The sequence below is a fragment of the Odocoileus virginianus genome, chromosome 4, assembly GCF_023699985.2.
Source record: "Odocoileus virginianus isolate 20LAN1187 ecotype Illinois chromosome 4, Ovbor_1.2, whole genome shotgun sequence".
Taxonomy (NCBI): domain Eukaryota; kingdom Metazoa; phylum Chordata; class Mammalia; order Artiodactyla; family Cervidae; genus Odocoileus; species Odocoileus virginianus.
Window position 1 is genome coordinate 40241148 of NC_069677.1, and position 6992 is coordinate 40248139.

The following is a 6992-nucleotide window of genomic DNA, read 5'->3' on the forward strand; positions in this document are numbered from 1 at the left end:
TTCTCCAGGGGATCTTTCCCCACCCAGGGATCAAACCCACATCTCCTGCATTGGCAGATGGATTCTTTACCACTGAGCCACCTGTGAAGATGATACTCTCTCATTGCAGTAAATCTGATAAAATAAACTTTGCTGTAGCTATTGGTTCTTCTGGGGGACTTTTCAAATGTCAGCAACTGATGCCGAGAGCTATGATTTCTGCTATTTCTCCTGTTTCAAATTAACTTCCACATTTTATTACCATTTTATTCCCTGAGGAGTTATATGTGATTTATATTTGCAAAGCAAAAAATAATTTTTTGCAGAAAAGCTTATTGAAAAGATTAATTGGTGACAAATTAATTTCTAAAGGGAAATAAGACACTGTGAAATACATTAGTCTGAACCTAAACATCAGACAATAGTCAAGTCTACTCAAAATGTTAATCATCTTTTCAGTTGAAATATAGGTTCAATAGTCAGAAAAATAACAACTAGACAGTTGATGATTAAAGATTAACCCATGATAATTTTTACAGCATTAATATCCATAGTTAAAAAAATTAGTAGTCGAGAGTAGTGCTAATACAGCCAGTTTTGTATAACTTCCCATTTAAATAATTTCTTTTTTTTTTCCATTTATTTTTATTAGTTGGAGGCTAATTACTTTACATCATTACAGTAGTTTTTGTCATATATTGAAATGAATTAGCCATGGATTTACATGTATTCCCCATCCCAGTTCCCCCCTCCCACCTCCCTCTCCACCCGATCCCTCTGGGTCTTCCCAGTGCACCAGGCCCGAGCACTTGTCTCATGCACCCAACCTGGGCTGGTGATCTGTTTCACCCTAGGTAATATACATGTTTCAATGCTGTTCTCTTGAAACATCCCACCCTCGCCTTCTCCCAGAGTCCACAAGTCTGTTCTATACATCTGAGTCTCTTTTTCTGTTTTGCATATAGGATTATCATTACCATCTTTCTAAATTCCATATATATGTGTTAGTATACTGTAATGGTCTTTATCTTTCTGGCTTACTTCGCTCTGTATAATGGGCTCCAGTTTCATCCATCTCATTAGAACTGATTCAAATGAATTCTTTTTAATGGCTGAGTAATATTCCATGGTGTATATGTACCACAGCTTCCTCATCCATTCGTCTGCTGATGGGCATCTGGGTTGCTTCCATGTCCTGACTATTATAAACAGTGCTGCGATGAACATTGGGGTGCACGTGTCTCTTTCAGATCTGGTTTCCTTGGTGTGTATGCCCAGAAGTGGGATTGCTGGGTCATATGGCAGTTCTATTTCCAGCTTTTTAAGAAACCTCCACACTGTTTTCCATAGTGGCTGTACAATTTGCATTCCCACCAACAGTGTAAGAGGGTTCCCTTTTCTCCACACCCTCTCCAGCATTTATTGCTTGTAGACTTTTGGATAGCAGCCATCCTGACTGGCGTATAATGGTACCTCATTGTGGTTTTGATTTGCATTTCTCTGATAATGAGTGATGTTGAGCATCTTTCCGTGTGTTTGTTAGCCATCTGTATGTCTTCCTTGGAGAAATGTCTGTTTAGTTCTTTGGCCCATTTTTTGATTGGGTCATTTATTTTTCTGGAGTTGAGCTGGAGGAGTTGCTTGTATATTTTTTGAGATTAATCCTTTGTCTGTTGCTTCGTTTGCTATTATTTTCTCCCAATCTGAGGGCTGTCTTTTCACCTTGCTTATAGTTTCCTTTGTTGTGCAAAAGCTTTTAAGTTTCATTAGGTCCCATTTGTTTATTTTTGCTTTTGTTTCTAAAAGTCTGAGATGTGGGTCATAGAGGATCCTGCTGTGATTTATGTCGGAGAGTGTTTTGCCTATGTTCTCCTCTAGGAGTTTTATAGTTTCTGGTCTTACATTTAAATCTTTAATCCATTTTGAGTTTATTTTTGTGTATGGTGTTAGAAAGTGTTCTAGTTTCATTCTTTTACAAGTGGTAGACCAGTTTTCCCAGCACCACTTGTTAAAGAGATTATCTTTTTTCCATTGTATATCCTTGCCTCCTTTGTCGAAGATAAGGTGACCATAGGTTCGTGGATTTATCTCTGGGCTTTCTATTCTGTTCCATTGATCTATATTTCTGTCTTTGTGCCAGTACCATACTGTCTTGATGACTGTGGCTTTGTAGTAGAGTCTGAAGTCAGGCAGATTGATTCCTCCAGTTCCATTCTTCTTTCTCAGGATTACTTTGGCTATTCGAGGTTTTTTGTATTTCCATACAAATTGTGAAATTATTTGTTCTAGTTCTGTGAAAAATACCGCTGGTAGTTTGATAGGGATTGCATTGAATCTATAGATTGCTTTGGGTAGTATAGCCATTTTGACAATATTGATTCTTCCAATCCATGAACACGGTATATTTCTCCATCTGTTTGTGTCCTCTTTGATTTCTTTCATCAGTGTTTTATAGTTTTCTATGTATAGGTCTTTTGTTTCTTTAGGTAGATATACTCCTAAGTATTTTATTCTTTTTGTTGCAATGGTGAATGGTATTGTTTCCTTAATTTCTCTTTCTGTTTTCTCATTGTTAGTATATAGGAATGCAAGAGATTTCTGTGTGTTAATTTTATATCCTGCAACTTTACTGTATTCATTGATTAGCTCTAGTAATTTTCTGGTAGAGTCTTAAGGGTTTTCTATGTAGAGGATCATGTCATCTGCAAACAGAGAGAGTTTCACTTCTTCTTTTCCTATCTGGATTCCTTTTACTTCTTTTTCTGCCCTGATTGCTGTGGCCAACACTTCCAAAACTATGTTGAATAGTAGTGGTGAGAGTGGGCACCCTTGTCTTGTTCCTGATTTCAGGGGAAATGCTTTCAATTTTTCACCATTGAGGGTGATGCTTGCTGTGGGTTTGTCATATATAGCTTTTATTATGTTGAGGTATGTTCCTTCTATTCCTGCTTTCTGGAGAGTTTTAATCATAAATGGATGTTGAATTTTGTCAAAGGCTTTTTCTGCATCTATTGAGATAATCATATGGTTTTTATCTTTCAATTTGTTAATGTGGTGTATTACATTGATTGACTTGCGGATATTAAAGAATCCTTGCATTCCTGGGATAAAGCCCACTTGGTCATGATGAATGATTTTTTTAATATGTTGTTGGATTCTGTTTGCTAGAATTTTGTTAAGGATTTTTGCATCTATGTTCATCAGTGATATTGGCCTGTAGTTTTCTTTTTTTGTGGCATCTTTGTCTGGTTTTGGAATTAGGGTGATGGTGGCCTCATAGAATGAGTTTGGAAGTTTACCTTCTTCTGCAATTTTCTGGAAGAGTTTGAGTAAGATAGGTGTTAGCTCTTCTCTAAATTTTTGGTAGAATTCAGCTGTGAAGCCATCTGGTCCTGGGCTTTTGTTTGCTGGAAGATTTCTGATTACAGTTTCGATTTCCTTGCTTGTGATCGTTTTGTTAAGATCTTCTATTTCTTCCTGGTTCAGTTTTGGAAAGTTATACTTCTCTAAGAACTTGTCCATTTCTTCCAAGTTGTCCATTTTATTGGCATAGAGCTGCTGGTAGTAGTCTCTTATGATCCTTTGTATTTCAGTGTTGTCTGTTGTGATCTCTCCATTTTCTTTTCTAATTTTGTTAATTTGGTTCTTCTCCCTTTGTTTCTTAATGAGTCTTGCTAATGGTTTGTCAATTTTGTTTATTTTTTCAAGAAACCAGCTTTTAGCTTTGTTAATTTTTGCTATGATCTCTTTAGTTTCTTTTGCATTTATTTCTGCCCTAATTTTTAAGATTTCTTTCCTTCTACTAACCCTGGGGTTCTTCATTTCTTCCTCCTCTAGTTGCTTTAGGTGTAGAGTTAGGTTATTTATTTGACTTTTTTCTTGTTTCTTGAGGTAGGCCTGTAATGCTATGAATCTTCCCCTTAGCACTGCTTTTACAGTGTCCCATAGGTTTTGGGTTGTTGTGTTTTCATTTTCATTCATTTCTATGCATATTTTGATTTCTTTTTTGATTTCTTCTATGATTTGTTGGTTATTCAGAAGCGTGTTGTTTAGCCTCCATATGTTTGAATTTTTAATAATTTTTTTCCTGTAATTGAGATCTAATCTTACTGCACTGTGGTCAGAAAAGATGACTGGAATGATTTCAATCTTTTTGAATTTACCAAGACTAGATTTATGGCCCAGGATGTGATCTATTCTGGAGAAGGTTCCGTGTGCACTTGAGAAAAAGGTGAAGTTGATTGTTTTGGGGTGAAACGTCCTATAGATGTCAATTAGGTCTAGCTGGTCCATTGTGTCCGTTAAAGTTTGTGTTTCCTTGTTCATTTTCTGTTTAGTTGATCTATCCATAGTTGTGAGTGGGGTATTAAAGTCTCCTACTATTATTGTGTTACTATTAATTTCCTCTTTCATACTCGTTAGCATTTGCCTTACATATTGCGGTGCTCCTATGTTGGGTGCATATATATTTATAATTGTTATATCTTCTTCTTGGATTGATCCTTTGATCATTATGTAGTGTCCATCTTTGTCTCTTTTCACAGACTTAATTTGAAAGTCTATTTTATCTGATATGAGTATTGCGACTCCTGCTTTCTTTTGGTCTCCGTTTGCGTGGAATATTTTTTTCCAGCCCTTCACTTTTAGTCTGTATGTGTCCCTTGCTTTGAGGTGGGTCTCTTGTAGACAGCATATACAGGGGTCTTGCTTTTGTATCCATTCAGCCAGCCTTTGTCTTTTGGTTGGGGCATTCAACCCATTTACATTTAAGGTAATTATTGATAGGTATGGTCCCGTTGCCATTTATTTTGTTGTTTGGGGTTCACGTTTATACCACCTTTCTGTGTTTCCTGTCTAGAGAAGATCCTTTAGTATTTGTTGAAGAGCTGGTTTGGTGGTGCTGAATTCTCTCAGCTTTTGCTTATCTGTAAAGCTTTTGAGTTCTCCTTCATATCTGAATGAGATCCTTGCTGGGTAGAGTAATCTAGGTTGTAGGTTATTCTCTTTCATTACTTTAAGTATGTCCTGCCATTCCCTTCTGGCCTGAAGGGTTTCTATTGATAGATCAGCTGTTATCCTTATGGGAATCCCTTTGTGTGTTATTTGTTGTTTCTCCCTTGCTGCTTTTAATATTTGTTCTTTGTGTTTGATCTTTGTTAATTTGACTAATATGTGTCTTGGGGTGTTTCGCCTTGGGTTTATCCTGTTTGGGACTCTCTGGGTTTCTTGGACTTGGGTGGCTATTTCCTCCCCCATTTTAGGGAAGTTTTCAGCTATTATCTCCTCGAGTATCTTCTCATGGCCTTTCTTTTTGTCTTCTTCTTCTGGGACTCCTATGATTCGAATGTTGGGGCGTTTCACATTGTCCCAGAGGTCCCTGAGGTTGTCCTCATTTCTTTTGATTCTTTTTTCTTTTTTCCTCTCTGCTTCATTTATTTCCACCATTTTATCTTCTAACTCACTTATCCTATCTTCTGTCTCTGCTATTCTACTCATGGTTCCCTCCAGAGTGTTTTTGATCTCATTTATTTCATTATTAATTTTTAATTGACTTTTTTTTAATTTCTTCTAGGTCCTTGTTAAACATTTCTTGCATCTTCTCAATCTTTGTCTCCAGGCTATTTATTTGTAACTCCATTTTGTTTTCAAGATTTTGGATCATTTTTATTATCATTATTCTAAATTCTTTTTCAGGTAGATTCCCTATTTCCTCCTCTTTTGTTTGACTTGGTGGGCTTTTTTCATGTTCCTTTAGCTGTTGGGTATTTCTCTGCCTTTTCATCTTGTTTAGATTGCTGTGTCTGGAGTGGGCTTTCTGTATTCTTGTGGTCTGAGGTTCCTTTTTATTGTGGAGGTTTCACCCAGTGGGTGGGGTTGGACGATTGGTTTGTCAAGGTTTCCTGGTTAGGGAAGCTTGTGTCAGCGTTCTGGTGTGTGGAATTGGATTTCTTCTCTCTGGAGTGCAATGGAGTGTCCAGTAATGAGTTTTGCGATGGGTCTCTGTGTTAGGTGTGACTTTGGAGAGCCTGTATGTTGACACTCAGGTCTATGTTCCTGCGTTGCTAAAGAATTTGTGTGGTATGTCTTGTACTGGAGCTTTTTGGCTCTTGGGTGGTGGTTGGTTTTGGTGTAGATATGGAAGCTTTTGGATGGTCTCTTATTCCTTAATGTTCCGTGTAGTCAGGAGTTTTCTGGTTTTCTCAGGATTTGGGCTTAAGTCTCCTGCCTCTGGATTTCAATTTTATTCTTCCAATAGTCTCAAGACTTCTCCAACTATACAGCACTGATAATAAAACTTCTAGGTTAATGGTGAAAAGATTCTCCACTGTGAGAGACAACCAGAGAGGTTCACAGAGTTACATGAAGAATAGGAGAGGGAGGAAGGAGATAGAGGTGAGCAGGAAGAGAAAAAGGGGACTCAAGAGGAGAGAGACAGATCTATGCAGTTATCTGTTCCCAAAGTGTTCTCCGTAGCCCAGACACCCACAAAGATTCACAGAGTTGGATTGGGAAGAGAAGGGGAAAGGAGGAAATAGAGGTGTTCTGAGGTAGAAAACAGAGAGTCAAAAGTGGGAGAGTAATCACCACACTCCTGAATAGAAATGGGAACTGAATATTGGATTCTTAAATGACCAAAATTTATATCACATACTACTGAAAAACAAAGATTGAAAATCTAGTGTAGAGGTTAGACTCTTTGAAATACAATATTTAAAAACAAAAACAAAAACACAAAAAAAATTTAGAACTGTATATGAAGTTTGGTTTAAAAATAGGGTTTCTTTCTCTCTTTTTTTTTTTTGGCAAGGTTATAGTGAAATGAAAATGAAAATTAAGGAATAATAGAGGAGTATTAGAGGGCTTTAAAAGGAAATAGGAGAGAAAAACAAGAAAAAGAAAAAAAAAGAAAAAAATTTTTTTTCCCTAATTAAAAAAATCGTAAAAATATATGAAAATGAAAGTTGAGGAGTAATGGGGGAGTAATAGGGAATTTTAAAAGAAAATAAAAGAGA